Genomic DNA, 19051 nt, shown 5'->3' on the forward strand with positions numbered 1-19051 from the left:
AAGTTCACATTTCAAAAATGGAACCTTTGTTTCCACTTCCACAATTTTACCCAAATATTTGTTTACTTATTCTCCAATTCTTTTTCAGCTCAGCAGTTACTGAGTTCAGTTGTCTTTGATTCAGAGTTGTCTGTGAAATCCTTTATACAAGCTTAACAACTTCACCAGGGTATTCATTTCCTTTCTAAATCTTTCTTTCATGGTCACTGTTCCTTAGACTCTTTCAATTCACTTCTTAGATCCTCTGTTTCATAGAATTTTCCTTTTCTGCTTTTAAAGTCTGCATTTGCTCTTTCATAATGTGCACCTCATCTTTCATATATTTCAAATGGGATTGAAGTTCAAGAATTTTGTCACTTTTGGTTGTTAATTCTGCATTCAGTCACTTCTGATACTTGAAGTTCATAAAGTTCTAATTTAAGATCCATCTTAACCTTGTAGAAGCAAATTCAATATAATCATTTGGGCATCTCAAGTCCTCTTTCAAATGTTCTACTTCCTATGAGCGACACTCCAGTGTTCTCACCTGGCCTTGTTTTTCATTAGCAAACTCCCCTTTCATACATGAAAGTTGGTTCTCTGCATTGATCCAGGAGCCTAATTCTTCCATGCTATCCTTCAAGCTCTCATGCGGTAATTGCACTTCTGCTAATTGTTGTTGAGACCCTTAATGTTCTTTTTGTGAGAACTTCTACTTTCACTTGGGTATGCTGCAGAAGTGACCTCTTTCTGATTCAGATTGGAGTTGCAAGTTTCTTGTTTGCCCCTGTACATAATTCTTATTTCTTTCTAACGGTTCCAAAACTCTTGTTCAGTGATGTTTTCATTGTCTCAGACTCTTCATTGTACTGTAACTGTATTCCCTCTTTGAATACCTGATTGCAGCCTGGCATTTTCCTCCTGGAATATATAACATTGAGTCTTCTCTGGCAGCTGGTTCTTCAGTTCTTTCCGAGTGCCATTAAATTTAATTTTGTTTTCCACATAATTTTCCAGAGGAACACACTGCAACATGAGAGATTCTTTGAGTGTGTGAAGTTCAATCAACAGGCTTCCCTTTTTTTTGTGAAGCTCTAACATTTCTTCAATTTATTTGTAATTCAACAGAGTCGTATTGACTTTTTTCTGCTGTTCATTTCTTCATGCTGCTGAATGGTTATATGCTCCTTTTTGCATTTGATTTTGAAGAACAATCGGCTGTTCCTTCAACTGTTTATTTTCTTGTTCAGCTTTTTCCTTCTCACTCTGCACTTCCAGTAGCAACAAAGCAATGCACTGTAGTTCCAACAGAGCTTTTTCTGAAGTAGTATTCAACATCCTTTTTCTTCTACCTCCTATCCAAAATCCACAAACAGGACTGTCCCGGCAAACCGATCGTGTCAGCCTGTTCCTGCCCCACGGAACTCATTTCTTGCTATCTTGACTCCATTCTCTCTCCCCTTGTTTAGTCCCTTCCCACCTACATCCGTGATTCCTCTGACACCCTACTTCATATCAACAATTTCCAGTTCCCTGGCCCCAACCGCCGCCTCTTCACCATGGACATCCAATCCCTCTACACCTCCATCCCTCACCGGGATGGTCTGATGGCTTTCCACTTCTTCCTTGAACAGAGGCCCGAACAATCCCCATCCACCACTACTCTCCTCTGTCTGGCTGAACTTGTTCTCTCACTGAACAATTTCTCCTTAAACTCCTCTCACTTGCTTCAAATAAAAGGTGTGGCTATGGGTACCTGCATGGGCCTCAGTTATGCCTGTCTCTTTATGGGGTATGTGGAACATTCCTTGTTCCAGTCCTATTCTGGCCCCCTCCCACAACTCTTTTTCCGGTACATGGATGATTGCTTCGGTGCTGCTTCATGCTCTCGTCTGGACCTGGAAAAACTTATTAATTTTGCTTCCAATTTCCACCCCTCCATCATTTTCACATGGTCCATCTTTGACACTTCCCTTCCTTGACCTCTCTGTCTCTATTTCTGGTGATAGGTTGTCCACCAAATATTCATTACCACCTCCCATAGCTACCTCGACTACAGCTCTTCACACCCTGCTTCCTGTAAGGACTCTATCCCGTTTTCTCAGTTCCTTCGCCTCTGTTGCATCTGTTCTGATGATGCCAATTTCAAAAACAGTTCCTCTGACATGTCCTCCTTCCTTAACCGAGGTTTTCCACCCATGGTGGTTGACAGGGCCCTCAACCGTGTCCGGCCCTTATCTTGTGCATCCGCCCTCACACCTTCCTCTTCCTCCCAGAACCATGATAGGGTCTCCTCTGTCCTCACTTATCACCCCACTAGCCTCCGCATTCAAAGGATCATCCTCCGCCAACTCCAGTATGCTGCCACCACCAAACACAACTTCCCTTCACCCCCCCGGCAGCATTCCGGAGGGATCATTCCCTCCAGGACACCCTGATCCACTCCTCCATCACCCCTACATCACAACCCCCTCCCACGGTACTTTCCCATGCAACCACAGAAGGTGCAACACCTGCCCCTTTACTTCCCCTCTCCTCACCGTCCAAGGGCCCTAACACTCCTTTCAAGTTAAGCAGCATTTCACTTGCACTTCCCTCAATTTAGTCTACTGCATTCGCTGCTCCCAATACGGTTTCCTCTACATTGGAGAGACCAAACGCAGACTGGGTGACCGCTTTGCGGAACACCTTCAGTCTGTCTGCAAGCATGACCCAGATCTCCCTGTTGCTTGCCATTTCAACGCTCTACCCTGCTCTCATGCCCACATGTCCGTCCTTGGCCTGCTGCAATGTTCCAGTGAAGCTCAACGCAAACTGGAGGAACAGCACCTCATCTTCCGACTAGGCACTTTACAGCCTTCCGGACTGAATATCTCTTCCCCCATCCCTACCCACTTTCCGATTTCCCCCTTTTTTCCAATAATTTATATATATTTTTCTTTTCCCACCTATTTCCATTATTTTTAAATGTATTTCCGTCCAGTGTTTTATCTCTACCTTTTAGCCTATTTCGATCCCTCCCTCCTCCTCCCCCACCCAACCCCCGCTAGGGCTATCTGTCACTTGCTCGTTCTGCTTTCTACCTTTAATGTCACCTATTAGCACATTCCTTAGATAATATCACCACCTTCAACACCTCTTTGTCCTTTTGTCTATGACATCTTTTGGCAATCTCCACCTATCAATGGCCCTCTATCCAGCTCTACTTGTCCCACCCCCCCTTAAACCAGCTTAAATTTCACCTCTTTTCTATTTCTCTTTAGTTCTGTTGACGAGTCATACGGACTCGAAACGTTAACCGTGTTCCTCTCCGCAGATACTGTCAGACCTGCTGAGTGTTTCCAGGTATTTTTATTTTTGTTTTGGATTTCAAGCATCCGCTGTTTTTCGCTTTTATTCTTTTTATCATCTCATTTTGTTTTCTGTCACATGCATTGACAACTTCTTTGAGTACATTTTATGCCTGCTGTTGTGCCTGGCTGTTCTTCTGATTGGAATTCAAAGAGGGAGTTGAAAGAACTCATTGACAAATCAGAATTGTTATTTCTCCTTGTGCTTTTCTGGAGAGATGTGCTGAGCCCACATATGATACAGACTTTCGCTTCTTGCATTCTTCACAACATACAAAGTCTCCTTGTACCATTGTGACACCTCGTTTGTTTCTCCAGATCTTGAACAGTTTTGTTTCATTGAAGATGTTAGTTTTATCATGTGTTTTCAAAGGTATATACTCTGCTTGATTCGTGTTTCAAGTCTTCCAATTCAGCTTTGATATGAACATTTTCTGATCTTTTTCTGTTTTATTTTCTCTGTCTGCAGCAGAGCTTTGTCTTTGTCCTTCATTTTGGTTTCACTGTTAGCCAAGCCTGTCTTTGGTGAAGTCTTGGCTTGTTTCAGTTCTGCAACATCTACTCATGGTTTTATTACCTGCTTGCAGCTTGGGACACACTACAATGTTCCCTTCTGTCAGCTGGCTCAGCACTGCCGTTACTGCTTGGGTAATGTGTTGGTATTTTCGCAAAGCTCTATGTTTAAGCCTTCTGGTTCTTTCTTCCCTTCCTTTCCTGTACACTAAACTCTTTGGCTTGTTGTGTTTCATTGCACTGACATGGTCTGCCATCATGATTTCCTACTTTATCTGTTGCACTCCGGTAACTTAAATTTTGCATCTGATTTGGCCCTTGTATCAGTCCAAATTGAGCTGGTAGGGTTGATTTATTATCTGTGGCTGTCTTTCAGCACAGGAGAGCACAGCTTTGAGTACTGCTCACTTTTAAAGATGGCGCTGCAGCAACCATTTTTTTTCAATGGTTCTTTCCTCCTTTTGGCAGGCTCCCATAGCAATTGCAGACCCAATTTAATAGGGATTGGGTGTTTTGTTTTTACAGCAAGCCTCCTTTAATTTAAAGGGTTGGGCCCTTTTAGGATGTTTTTGGAGTATTTTGGGGCCACTAAAAAGCGATCCCCAGCTCTGGCTGAGTTTTAAAACCTCTTTTCAACAGAACTCCACCACCATGTGGTATGGTGCTGCCTCTGAACCCTGGCTAGCTACAGTGATTAACAAAATGGACTGCTCTGACTGGTTAATGGCCTGAAGACTTTAAGGCTAGTTCAGTCTTAGAACTGATTTTTTGCTCGCCCTTGCCAGGCCCTTTGACTCTGCAAATTGTTTGGGATTCATAATGGACCTCCACATACTCGGATGGAGCCCTTTAGCTGCACAGTGGATTTTTCTTTTGCATTTCAGCCCCCACATCTCCAGTGGAGCTGCTTTTTTTTTAAGGCGATCTGACTGTCTTCAGTTTAAGTGCACTTCAGTCAAGCTAGGCTGCTGTTTCTTTTAAGTTTTTCAAACTCGGGTCCTTCACCAGCTTCATTGGAATTCGTTTTTGGGCTTGCCATCATGTTTTTTGTTCAGTTGGCCTCATGAAAAGGCTCAAAGTCTTGTAAAGTTGAACAGTGGTGTTTATTGGTAACTACTACCTTTTTTATAAACAAATATGGTTTTAGCCAGACTGAGCTAACTCCATGCTTACTTCTACATAGGTCTCTGCATAACCATAGACTGACCTGGATCCCTTGTCATGTGGTTCTTTACATTACTGTTCTCCAGTCCTACATTAACCCTTACTGTGCCAAGCACCCTCATACTGCACTGCTTTTGTTAATTTCTCCCTTACTGTAACTACAGGTTCTGATTTTTCTTCTTTGCCAAAATCAATTAAATTATTGTGAAGTGAAAAATTATAATGAAATCTAATTGTTAAAACATTGCAGGTTGAACAGTGGATGAAAGTAAAGAGAAAAAAGTATGTCTTTTTGTTAGTGTTTACTTTTTCTTGGACAGCCCAATTTAGCATTATTTTGTGTTTTGAAACTTCTTCGTAAATTAGTGATTTATTTAAAGAAATTTTAAAGGTTTAAATGTTTTTAAATTATTAACAGACTTTTAGTATCAGCAGTAACAATCTGGTTATGGTATGACTATTATTATGATATGCAAAAATACCTAATTGAATGAATAAAGCCCCTTGCTGGAAACCTGCCTATCATTGCCACCTTCTGTATATGCGATCACTAGAATTTGGCTTAACTAAGGTGTGATCAGTGTATAATAATTGCTTTCATTCTGTAGTGGTTCAAGTCTGCTCAGTAACAGCCAGTATAGTCATAGGGCGGGAGGACATAAGAGCTCTTCAGTTGGGGAAAATTTGGTTTTAAATTCTACACCGCAGAGAACCCGGGGAATTTCTAGTGTATCTAATGGCTCAGATGCTCATATGTACTTAAGTTTTTGGATAGGGAAAGGCTTTGATGAATTTGTCCTGGAAATGTTGCAGGATTTACTGTTTTTTGTTTTTCTTCCCTCCTTCCTTTCTCTTTTTCCCTCCTCCTGCCATTTTTTTACACTTTTTTTCCATTGCTTAGGAATGCAGGCTGATCTAGTTATTGACTTAAAGAGAAGGCACACAATAGTATCAACCGTGCCAATAATGAGCCAACCTCTGCTAAAATCCAGAGGTATGATCACTGGCTATCTCAGAAAGAAATGCAATTTATTTTGAAAGGCTACCCTGTAAAATTGATTGACCCTGGAAAACAAGTGCAAGTCATTGATAACCCCTTCATCGTAGGGATAATCCTTGGGTCCACAGTGCGTCATAACAGTCTTGAAGTAATGGCACAATTAATTTGTCTTAAAATTAAAACTTAAACCAGATAAGGCATACTGAAGCTTAGAGAGAAGAAAGGTTGGATAGTTTGCTTTGGATTTACATCGGAAGAATCGGATGTGGGCATCACTGGCTGAGTAAGCATTTATTGTCCTTGTTTAGAGGACATTTAACAGTCAGTGACATTGCTGTGGGTCTGGAGTCACATGTAGGCCAGATCAGGTCAGACCTAAAGGACATTAGTGAACCAGATGGGTTTTTTATGACAATTGGCAATGGTTTCATGGTCATCATCGGACTTTTAATTCCAGATTTTTATTGAATTCAAATTCCGTGTTGTTGTGGTGGGATTTGAACCCAGGTCTCCAGAGCATTACCCTGGATCTCTGGATTACCGGTCCAGTGACAATATCACTATGCCACCACCTCCCCCATGTATTTTTGCATATCATAATTGTCATGCCATACCCAGATTTACTGCTGACACTAAAAATCTGTTAATAATATAAAGGCATTTAAACCTTTAAAATTTCTTTAAAGAAATCACTAATTTACAAAGAAAATTCAAAACTCAAAATAATGCTAAATTGGGCTGCCAAGAAAAAGTAAATGCTTGTTGAACCATGAAAGCTTTGACCCTGCAAAATTGTTCAGCTCATTTACGCCACATTTTCCAAAGAATGGAGAACTCAAATATTTACTTTCAGTAATTTTAGCAAACAATTAGCTGAGGTTTTTTGAAAAAAGGAAATTCCACCAAGCACTTCACCACAGATGAGGAAGACCTGAGAGGCCCTTTGCACTGCTTGCATACCGAGTTAGGGAACATTATCAAAGGCAATTCCTCTTTGATTTGGAATAAATTGTAGTATAGAGAACCTAACAGGAGATGGGTGAAATTAACGTTGTCCTGCTGTGCATGCAGAGGGAACAGTACATGTTCATTTGACATTTTGAAGGAAGTAGGCTTCCCCCTTTTCCTCATACTTGCTCTGATTCTTCAAGTCCAGATGCCCATAATGAAAAATGATTGTTTGGTGTATATTGATTATAGTAAGTGAAGTCATATCAGAAGGACACATGAGTCTTGCTTTCTCTCCCATTCCTGTCCTATGCCAACAACTATTACTTTAATATTATTTCCCTTTTCTGATTCTATTGCTGAAATTAGAACTTTAAGTTGTCTTTTTTTTTTCAATATTTGTTTGTGGCTTGTGGACATTGGTGGCAAGGCCTGCATTTATTCCCCATCCACATTTGCCTTAGAATGTGGTGGTAGTGGGCTGTCACCTTGAACTGCAACTGCCCATGTGGTAGGTGCACCCATTGTGCTGTTAAGGAGGGTCTTCCAAGATTTAGACTGAGTGAAGAAATGGCTATATATTTCCAAGTCTTGGAGGGGAACTTGCAGGTGGTGGTGTTCTCATGTGACTGTTGCCTTTGTTCTTTTGAGCGGTGGGGGTAATAGATTTGCGGAATACTGTTGAAGTCTTGTAGAGTTGTGACACTGCAGGTTGTAGGTGGTACGCACTGCTGCTCATGTATGCTAGTGGTGGAGTGTGAATGCTTGTTTGTGGGTGGGGTGCCAATCAAGCATGCTGCTTTGTCCCGGATGATGTTGAGCTTCTTGTTGTTGGGGCTGCACTCATCCAGGCAAGTAGAGAGTATTCCATCACACTGTCTTGTAGTTGGTGGACATGCTTTGGGAAGTCTGAGGTGAGTTACTCACCAGAGAATTCGCAGCCTCTGACCCGTTCTTGTAGCCACTATTTAAATGGCTAGTCTAGTTCAGTTTCTGGTCAATGGTAACTCCCAGGATGTTGGTAGTGAGGGATTCAGCAATGGTAATGGTTTGGATGTCAAGGGAAGATTGTTAATTCTCTCGTTGGAGATGGTCATTGCCTGGCACTTGTATGGCATGAATGTTACTTGCCACTTAACATCTCAAGCCTGGATGTTGCCCAGGTCTTGCTGTATGTGGGTACAGCCTGGCTCATTGTTTGAGGAGTTTTGACCGGTACTGAATACTGCAATCATCAGTGAACATGCCCACAGCTGATCTTGTGTAGGGGACCTCCAGGATGAGGCTGAAATGGATCATTTACTTGACATTTCTGGCTGAAGCTGGTTGAGGATTATTGCTTGTGGAGCTTGTTACGACCCAATGGGGATAATGCACTGTAATATAAAGTTCCACTGTTCCCTGAACTGCAACAAATGCGAGAAGTTTGAGTAGACTACCAGATTGCCCCAATTCTACCTAACTGGTTAATTTAGATTAACGGAATACGAGCACCAGGTTTGTAAACTTAACGAGTAAATAACTGTTTATTAAACACTGTCTGTAACCAGTGGCAAAAAAAATGAACTGCTAACTTTTAACTTTATAACTTAAGCTCTACCCCTTCTTAACCATGACAACAGATTGCTGAAGTCTGGATATATGAAGTTGTCAACAAGCTCCAGTATCACAGTCGATGCTGAATGATGATGGTATGGCAATATCCTGAACCGTGACTTTTGTTGTCTTGCTGCTGATGGTCAAATCAAACTCTTTTTACAGGTCTGAGTGTGTTTGTTCATTTGCTACTACAGGTGTTCCTCAGTATGGAATGCTAATGTGGCAAAGTCAACATAGAGCAACTGAGGTCTTGAAAACTTTATCTTGGCTCTCAGCTGATCAAGGCTTTCCATCAGCACACACAACAGATGCTGATAGTATGTACCCAAATACCACCTCCACGGTGAACTGGCCTCTGGGTCTTTACCTCCTGATATGCAAATAGACACCTTCTGTAGATGACCCGAAGGCAGGTGTCCAAAACTATTTATCCAAACAGGAACTAGAATGTTATGGAGTGAACAGTCCACTTTTTCGTCACCCAAAACCTGCTTCCCTTCCCACATCTCTTTCCCATGCAAGGTGCAGGAGATGTAACACCTGCCCATTCACCATCTCCCTACAACCAGAGGCTCAAACAGTCCTTTTGGGTGAAACTACAGCTTCTACTTCTTTCAATTTACTATACTTTATTAACTGCTGACAATGCAGTTCCCTTTACATTTGGGAAACAAAATCAAATTGGGTTCAGTCAGCAAGCATGACCCCCTCTGGCCACATGCCATTTTAATTCTGTCCCACTAAGATCTCTGTTCTCAGCTTCCTACACTGTTCCAATGAAACACCTCATTATTCAGTGAGACACTTCACAACCTTCTGGACTCTGTTCAACAAGGCCATATTAGTCTGAAAACACCCAATCTTGTCTGATCTCAGAAGTTAAGCAGACTTGTGCCTGATTATTACTTGGCTGGGAGGCTGCCTGGGAATACCTGGCGCAGTAGGCTTTCTCTCTTCGCTCACTACCGGGCCGGCAAGATGGTCAGTGTACTAAAGAGGACATACTGCAAGAAATGTTGTAGGTCAAGGTTACCCAGTACAAGAAGGGAAAGGATTCCTTATACACACAGGGTAAGAGGGTATGACAGAAAGCAGAGTGGTTATGGTGGATGGACAAAAGACCTCTATTTTGGAAAAAGGCTAAGACTACAAAGAAGATTGTGCTGAGACTGGAGCATGTGGAGCCCAATTGTTGATCAAAGAGAATGCTGGCCAACGAGAGGTGCAAGCACTTTGAGCTGGGTGGAGGAAGGGTCAAGTCATCCAGTTCTAAGCTGCATTCTTTGTGCTTTTTGGAGTGCACGTTCACAATAAAATTAATTAATTAAAGCTTTAAAAAAAACTTGATATGACCAGCACTCCTATTTTTGTCAGCTATCAGGTGCTGGTAATTATTCTGCAGTTCATATCATCACAGACCCTTCCCTTGTTCTTTCATCCCATTCCACCTCCCACGCCCCCACCAGCCTCTGCTTAAAATCTATTCCACTTGGTCTACATCAAGCACTCAGTTATGTAAAAAAGCAACTGTAGCCCAAACAGTATTGCTCAATCTCAAATCTTGAAGACTATCCATGTGCCAATTTTCTTATTTCTATCATTAGGATGACTGACAGCACTGCATTGATGAAATCCAGATATCTGGATTCACCAATTTTCTTTCACTCCCTGCAAGTTTCTCTATCATGTACCCATCCTAGATAAGAATAGGGAGGAGTGAAAGGAACCTGCTCGCAATCCTCATTAGATCCAGGCCTTGAACCAATTCTCCTAATTATGAAAGTCCAAGTTCATCAATCGTCAAAAGCATTTGGCTTCTGCTTTATTCACATGAGTACGATCAGGAACTCGGAATATGGTACTTTATACTAGAGAATCTGTTAGCGCTCAGCGCATTCTGCCTATTCAATCCACTTGTCACTTCTTCTTGCTCCCATATGATATACTTTTTATGCTGATTATCAGGTCAAATAAAATGGACAACACACTTCTTATGGAATTATAGTACACCAGTTTGTTCTTCAGTCCACTGTCTTAAGAGCTGTAGGGAGGGAAAAATCTTCAGAACAATTGTCGTCTTCTGAGTTGGCCATCAGATCAGCAGTGATTCAAGAATAAGTTACTTGTTTGTCTAATTTTTGGAGGGTGTATGCACATGGAAAATAGGATTAGAGCTGAGGGAGGGCACGCATACTCTATTTCAAACAAAATTCCCTGTTCCACATCCATGTTGTTTCACATCCACCTTGGGTACTGTTCTAAATTAGCAACTCAGCTTGTCACAAAACCCCTCTTGTACAAGCTACAAATTAACAGGATTAATTATCAGTAAGTCGCAATGGTCATCTGAATGTTAAGGCAAATAATACTATCCCTTTTTTAAAAAAAAAAAGACATTTTTGGGGGAAAAAAGAGGCAGCACTCAAAGCTATTGGCATGTGCAGAAGCTCAGAACTAATGAAGCTATGCACTATGCTGAGAGCCAGTCCAAGCCTTTCAAGTTCAAGTCAATGAAGAAAAGGAGGGCCAATTTAAGGGCCAGCAGAAAGATCAGGGTACTGGATGTAAATTATTGAGGTGGGCACAACAAAGAAAAGGAAGCATGGAGAAAAGTGTTTCAACTGTAAGAAGCTGAGCCACTTGCACACAAGTGTTTCACTGGAAAGAAGAAAAGCAAGCTTATAAATTTGACTGCTGAAGTGACGTCAGACAATGATTCTGACTAATCACCCAACACCTTAGAACAATGGGTTGATTCTGGCTAATCACTTTACACCCTAGAACAGGTTGGTTGATGCCATCAAGTCTTGAGGTAAAAAGTAGTTTGTGACTGTAGGAGAGCATCAAGTTGGGAAGTGTCAAATAGACATTGGCCATACGTGTAACATCATGAGCTTTGCAGACTTACAACCATACAAAATAGGAGCAGAAGTAGGCGTTCAGCCCATTGTTTATGACACCATTCAATAAGATTATGGCTGACCTTTGTTTAGAGTTCCACATTCCTGTCTACCCCGATAGGCACTTGCCTAACAAGACTTTATCCACCTCTGCCTCAATATTCAATGATCCCTCCTCCTCCACCTCTGAGGCATAGAGTTCCAAAAAAAAAGTCACACGACCCTCAAAAAAAATTTCTCCTCATCTCTCCCAAAAGGGTGACCCTTATTTTAAAACAGTGTCCCCTAGTTTTGGACTTGCCCACAAGAGGAAACATCATTTCCATATCCACCTTGCCAAGACCATTCAGGATCTTGCATATTTCAATCAAGTCACCCCTCATTCTTAACTCCAGTGGAAACGAGCCCAGCCTGTCCAACCTATCCTCCTAAGACAATCTGCTCATCCCAGGTATCAATCCAGTAAACCACCTCCTGAACTGCCTCTAACTCATTTACCTCCTTCCTTCAATAAGGAGACCAAAACTGCACACACTATTGGAGAGGTGATCTCAACAATGCCCTGTATACCTGAAGCATAACATCCTTAACAAGAGGAATTGAACTTAAAGGATAGCATTCCATTAGCCACCTTGATTACGTGCTGTACCTGGATACTAACTTTTTTGTGACTTATGCCCTAGAACACACAGACCCCTCTGCACCCTGGAATTCTGCAGCCATTCTCAGTTTTAAGAAATACTCTGCTTTTTTAAAATTCTTCCTGCCAAAGTGAACTACTTCACATTTTCCCACATTATAATCCAGCTGCCAGATTTTTGCCCATTCACTCAGCCTATCCATATCAGTCTGCAACCTCCCTTATGTTGTCTTCACAACATATTTCCCTACCTATCTTTGTATTGTCTGCAAATTTAGCTACCATGCCTTCACTCCCCTCATCTAAGTTGTTGACTTAAATTTGTAAGAAGTTGAGACCCCAACACAGACCCCTGCGGGATTCCGCTCGTTACATTCTGCCAGTCAAAAAAATCCATTTTATGAATACTGTTTTTGTTAGCCAGCCAATTTTCTATCCGTGCTAATATGTTTACCCCCTACACCATGAGCTTTTACTTACCACAATAACCTTTAGAGGTACCTTATCAAATGCCTTCTGGAAATCTAAGTACAGTATGTCTACAGGCTTCCCTTTATCAACAGCACATGTTACTCAAAGAACTCCAATAAATTGTTTAAACATGATTTCCCTTTCATAAAACCATGTTGACTCTTCCCAGTTACCTTTGAGTTTCTCCAAGTGCCCAGCTATAACCTCTTTAATGATCGATTCTAACACCCTCCTCCAGACAGATGCCAAGCTAGCTGGCTTATAGTTTCCAGTTTTCTACCTCCTTCCCTTCTTGAATAGAGGAGTTATATTTGCTACTTTCCAGTCTGATGGAACCTTTCCAGAATTTAGAGAATTTTGGAAAATTAACACCAATGCGTCTACCACCTCAGCCACCTCTTTAAGACCCTGGGATGAAGTCATTCAGGACCTGGAGACTTGTCAGCCTGCAGCTCCATCAGTTTGCTCAGTATCGCTACCCTAGTAATTGTACTTTCACCAAGTTTCCCCCTTCCCACCTCTTGATTTACAGCTATTACTGGAATGTTTTTTTGTATCCTCTACAGTGAAGACAGAAGCAAAATATTTGTTTATTTTATCCACAATTTCCTTTATTGTTGACTATTAACTCCCCATTCTCACTCTCTAGAGGACCAACACTCGCTTTATTCTTTTCCTTTTTAAATACCTGTAGAAACTCTTTTTACATTTCTTGCCAGCTTCCTGTCATACTCTAATTTCTTTCTTCTGGTTAACATTTTAGTCATTCTCTGCCATTCTTTATATTCTGACAAATTATCTGACCTGCCACTCCTCTTTGTGCAGTTATATGCTTTTTCCTTAAGTTTGATGCTCTCCTTTACTACTTTATTGAAGGGTCGCCCCTTTAGAATTTTTCTCTTTAGTAGGAACCTGCTTATTCTGAAATATCTACCACTGCTTCTTTATTGATCTAACCCCTAGCCTAGTATCCCAGTTCATTTCAGCCAGCTCCGCTTTCATGCCCACATAGTTGCCCTTATTTATATTTGATACACTAGTCTTAGACCCATCCTGTTGCCTTTCAAATTGGATGTAAAATCCACTCATATTTTGGTCACTGCTACTTTGGGGTGCCTTCATTCTGAGGTCTTTAATTAATCCTGCCACATTACACAATGCCAAGTCAAATATAACCTGCTCTCTGGTTGGTTCCGGAACATGCTGCTCTAAGAAACTATCTCAAAAGCATTCTATGAACTCCTCATCCAAGCTGCTACTACCAATCTGATTTTTCCAGTTTATATGTAGATTAAAATTACTCATGACTATTGCTGTCCCTTTATCACAAGCCCCCAATATTATTTCTTGTATACTTTGTCCTATATTGTGGTTACTGTTAGGGGGCCTGTAGACCACACCCACTTGTGACTTCTTTCCCTTACTATTCTTCTCCACCAAAACCAATTCGACATCCCGATTTCCTGAACTAAGGTCATCTCTAACTTTTGCATAAATGCATTCCTGTATCAACAATGCTATCCCTCTACCTTTATGTAGCTTCTTAGTTGTCTTAAATGTCATATATCCCTCAATATTCAGGACTGAATCCTTGTCATCCTGCAGCCACGCCCCTGTCATGGCTATTGGATCATGTTTATTCACTTCAAAGTAAACGAATTAATAGTGCACATCTGAATGTAGCACTCATAATAGAGTCTTTAGTTTTCTCTTTTTGTTATCTTTGTAACATCTAGTTTTGATTGGTGCATTCTTAGGTTTATTCTCTGTCCTTTCCTGACATTCTCTGACCCTCTTTTCCCATATTACTGTTTTTGTCTCTTACCTTGTCTCTGCTCTTTGATATACCACATCTTTCCACATTTAATACAGAAAAATGCTGGAAAAACTCTATCCACAAATTCTGCTAGACCTGTTGAGTTTTTCCAGCATTTTCTGTTTTTGTTTCAGACTTCCAGCATCTGCAGTATTTTGTTTTTATTCTTTCCACATTTGATCCCTGCCCCCACTATTTAGTTTAAAACCCTCTCTACTTCCATAGTTACATGGTTTGCAAGAACATTGTTCCCAGCATGGTTCGGGTGTAGACCATATCAATGGTGCAGCCCTCACTTTCCCTGGTACCTGTGCTGGTGCCCCACAAACAGAGACCTACCTCTTCCACAGCAGTCTTTGAGCCCTGTGTTCATCTCTCTAATTTTATGCACCCTATACCAATTTGCACACTGCTTGGGTAATAATCCAGAGATTATAAACTTTTGAGGTTCTGCTTTTTAATTTGGTGCCTAGCTCCTCATGCTCATTGTGCAGAACCTCTTTCCTTGTCCTACCTATGTCATTGGCACCTACGTGGACCATGACAACTGGATCCTCTCCCTCCCACTGCAAGTTTCTCTCTAGCCCTGAGCAAGTGTCCTGAACCCTGGCACTGGGCAGGCAACACAGCTGCCTGGACCCTCGCTCTGCTGCAGAGAATAGTGTCAGTCCCCTACTACCACTATATTCCTTTTGGTTCCCCCAACTTGACTGGCTTCCTGCACCATAGTGCCATGGTCAGTTTGCTCAATCACCCTGCAGGCCCCACTCTCATCCAAATAAGCTGAGAGAATTCCAGAGCTATTGGACAATTGTAGAGGCTGACACTCCTGCCATCTGGGTCCCCTTACCTTCCTCACTCTCAGTTGCACCCTCCTGTCCCTGACCACTGACCAAATTGCAAGACCCTATCCTAAGTGGTGTGACTGGCTCCTGGTACGATGCATCCAGGTAATGTTTCCCCCTCCCTGATATGTCAGAGCCTGCAGCTCAGTGACTCTGAGCTCCTCGAGCTGCAAACTCTTGCTGAAGACAGACATGTTTGCCCAGGATCACAATGGTATCTAGGAGCCCCCACGTGCTGAAGCCTTGACAGATCATTGTCCTGCCGTACTTAATGTGTTTTAATTAAATTAACTAATTATATTATTCACATATTTTTCTTTTCTATGTATTTTAACTTTACCACAAATCTGTATACAATTTTAAACCTTAAGAATAGAATAGACCTTAACTACTTACCAGATATTCACAACAACTAACTCCTTTCCTTGTAGTAGTGTAAGAACCAATTTTCTACAGGGTGAGAAAGATCGAAAAAGCAAAAGGAAAAGAACACCACCACCTTCTCGGCCTCCAAATTCCTCCAATCACGAAACTCTCAAATGCACTGCATACTCAGCTGCACTTGTTGTAACTTGTGAAATTGCTCAAGATGGTGACTGGAAAATGAAGCCATTAAAGGTAAAGTTGAGGCTCTGTGATGGAACTACCCAAGAGCACAAATTAAGCTGCTTTCTTCCCATTGTATTGGACACTCATCTGCAGTTCCAGATAGTGAACATAAAGCAAAATGCCCTCATCTTGGTTGAACAAGTCAAATGCTTGAACTGGTAACCCACCACTTTCTGGAAGAGATTTGCATGACACCAAGCCATTGACTGCTGAACAGATGCTGACATTACAGTGACATTTTTTCACAGGTGTTAGATGTTTTCTCGTGTGAATATAATCTTGAAGTTGAGAATGAGACCATATTTGGAGGAGAGTTCCTTGATGCCAACCTAAAAGACAATAGAGGAGGTTGAAAAGATAGCAGTAATCAAGAAATGACAGCTCCTTGGGACTGGATTAGCAGCATTGTAGCAGTGAAAAAATCATGTGTATTGATCCAAGGGCTCTCAATGAAGCTTAAAGAGATCAAGCTACCCTATGCAAACCATTGAAGAAATTCTGCCTCAACTTGCCAAGGGTTTTACCCTAAGGATAGATATTGGAAAGTGAAGTTGGATGTAAGTAGCTGTTTTCTACCTATGTTCCGGACACCATTTGGGAGATGCAGATGGTTGTGCATGCCATTTTGTTATTTCTGCTGCTCCAGAAGAGTATCAACACAAGCTGCATGAGATAGCCAGCAATCTTTCAGGAGAGGAAGTGATCGCTGATGATTTGTTATTCCATGGACTTGGAGAGACAATGGAAGAACCCATCACAGACCATGATCGGAATCTAGTGAGACTGCTAGAGAGAGCTCTCCCTGGTGAAGCTGAACAAAAAAAACTGTGACTGAAGTCAGGTACGTAAGTCATATACTGACAACTAAAGGGTTGCCCTGATCAGGTGAGAGTTGTAGCAGAGATGCAACAACCAACATATGTGAAGGCAGTTCAACAATTTGTGAACTTCTTACCCACTTTGTCATCAGAATGTGGCCTTCTATGCAAGCTCATCTGTAAATGATGTTGAGGTACTGGGGCACACAATATGAAGCAGCCTTCATTTGTATCAAGTGGCTGGTGACTATGATGTCAAAGACTGACTAACTCTGCAGTGTGATGCCATTTGACACAAGACTTGGAACAACCCTTCATGCACCAAGGACAACCAAGCTGCATTTGCATCTAGAACATTGATGCAAATTGAAGGATGCTACTCGCAGATCGACACAGTACCAGGCTAATGTCTTTGCCAAATGCCTTTGCTTGTTAGCATTTCAAGTGGTACCTATTTAGGAGCGAGGAAGTGATTTGTGGAGTCTGACGAGAAGCCACTTAAAAGCATTTTCTCGAACCGTTTCTGCCCATTTGAAAGCATTTGCAAAGGACGTTACTTCATTTGCAGATATCATTTGGAAATGAAACAAGCAAGGGAAGCAGATGCACGCTTGCCAAGTTGCACTCCCTTTTGAAGAAAGTTGATGCTAATATAACGTGTGAAACGAGGAACCACAGCATGACACACTCTGGCTGTCATCAACCCAGCAGTGACATATGAATCTGACAGACAAGTGTCTTGCCCAGGTCAAGCCAACTACACAATGTGGTGCAACTCCTTTGCTGCAGGAAGTGGATGAAAGTGTTATAATCTCAATGAGTACAGTGCTTCTTGTACTCTACATTAATTCCTAATAAAGATAATATGGCTGCTTCCAGTCAGTGCCTCATGGCAGAGGTCACCTGACCACAGCAAGCTAGGACTATTTTTTGCACCACAACCGCTTTCATGATTGCATTTCAATCCAAACATCCCCCTTTTCATAGCGCACTCAAATTTGCCTTTCGTTCGTTATATGGAACTGAGAGTTACCTGAGTTACTCCCTTTTATAACAACAATTCTCACATACTTCCAGCATGTTCATCATTCTAGTCAGTCTCTGCCCATGCGTTGCATACAGTCATTAAGTCATGCAGGTTTCTTAATCGTATGTGTGCGAGTTGTCATTGGCTGTTTGGATGATGTTCCCCCTCCACTGAGTGTCATTGTTGTGGCACTTATTCCTGTGCTAACTGTTCCATTTCAGTTGTTGGGGACTAGAAACAGAAAATTGGAGCAGGAGTAGATAATTCAGTCCTTCGAACCTGCTAAGCCATTCAACATGAACGTGGCTGACCCTTTATCTCAATGCCATACTCTCTCCATTCCCCTTGATGCTTTTAGTGTCTAGAAATCTCTTTTTCCTCAAATATATTCAGTGACTTGGCCTCTACTGTCTTCTGTGGTAGAGAATTCCACAGGCTCATCACCCTCTGAAGAAGTTTCTCCCTCATCTCAGTCCTAAATGATCTACCCTGTATCCTGAGACTGTGACCCCTTGTTCTAGACCCCCAGCTAGAAGAAACACCGTCCCTGCATCCAGTCTGTCCAGACCTGTCAGAATTTTCTGTGGTAAAGTAAGATATCTCATTCTTCTTAACTCCAATAAATACAGGCCTACTTGACCCAATCTCTCCTCATATGACAATCCTGCCAGCCCAGGAATTAGTTTGGAGAATGTTTGCTGCACTCCCTGCTATGGAAAGTATATCCTTTCTTGGATAAGGAGACCTAAACTGCACGCACTACTCAAAGTGTGGTCTCACCAAGGCCCTGTACAGCTGCAGTAAGATATCCTTGCTCCTGTGCCCGAGCCCTCTCGCAATGAAGGCCAACATACATTTGCCTTTGTACAGGTCTGTGAAGGTCATGATGTTGCATGAAGCACCAGTAACTGACGCTTCATATTCACTTGATGCTGTCTGCTGTTGTCATTGTTCTGTCATCATTTTAACAGTCACACACCATTTATCACCGATAGACCTGATAGAGCCAACCTGTTGTATGGTGTACAGTGATTTGTCAGAATCTTGGGCTGATATCTCTCCAGTGGCCATCTGTATAGGCTTATTTTGCTTCTTTCCACTCGCTCGCTCGCCAGGAAGGACCTTCCTAGTACATGATTGCATTTCAATCCAAACAGGATGGCCTGAAACCAATGCGGACACACCTGTTGTTGTAAGAGAGTATTCATCTGGAGCTGAAGTGATCACCGAAAATGGTATCTTGTGCAAAAGGCCTATGGGCATTAATCCTGAAAAAAATGAGAAAAGACATGTTGAAGCGCTTCCACACAAGCCTTCAAGGAATCAAGTCTAGTCTGATGAAACTGTGGACCATGTCATCCAAGACAGCATT

The 19051-nt window shown here is 41.9% G+C and overlaps 1 protein-coding gene and 1 pseudogene across 2 annotated transcripts in view; both read left to right on the forward strand.

Moving 5' to 3' along the window:
• Positions 1-19051, forward strand: part of LOC121276445 (oxysterol-binding protein-related protein 10-like) — a 246346-nt gene that overhangs the window by 23142 nt on the left and 204153 nt on the right. The window lies entirely within an intron of this gene.
• On the forward strand, positions 9532-9826 carry LOC121276446 (annotated as a pseudogene).

Source organism: Carcharodon carcharias, chromosome 3 (genome assembly GCF_017639515.1).
Source record: "Carcharodon carcharias isolate sCarCar2 chromosome 3, sCarCar2.pri, whole genome shotgun sequence".
Lineage (NCBI taxonomy): Eukaryota > Metazoa > Chordata > Chondrichthyes > Lamniformes > Lamnidae > Carcharodon > Carcharodon carcharias.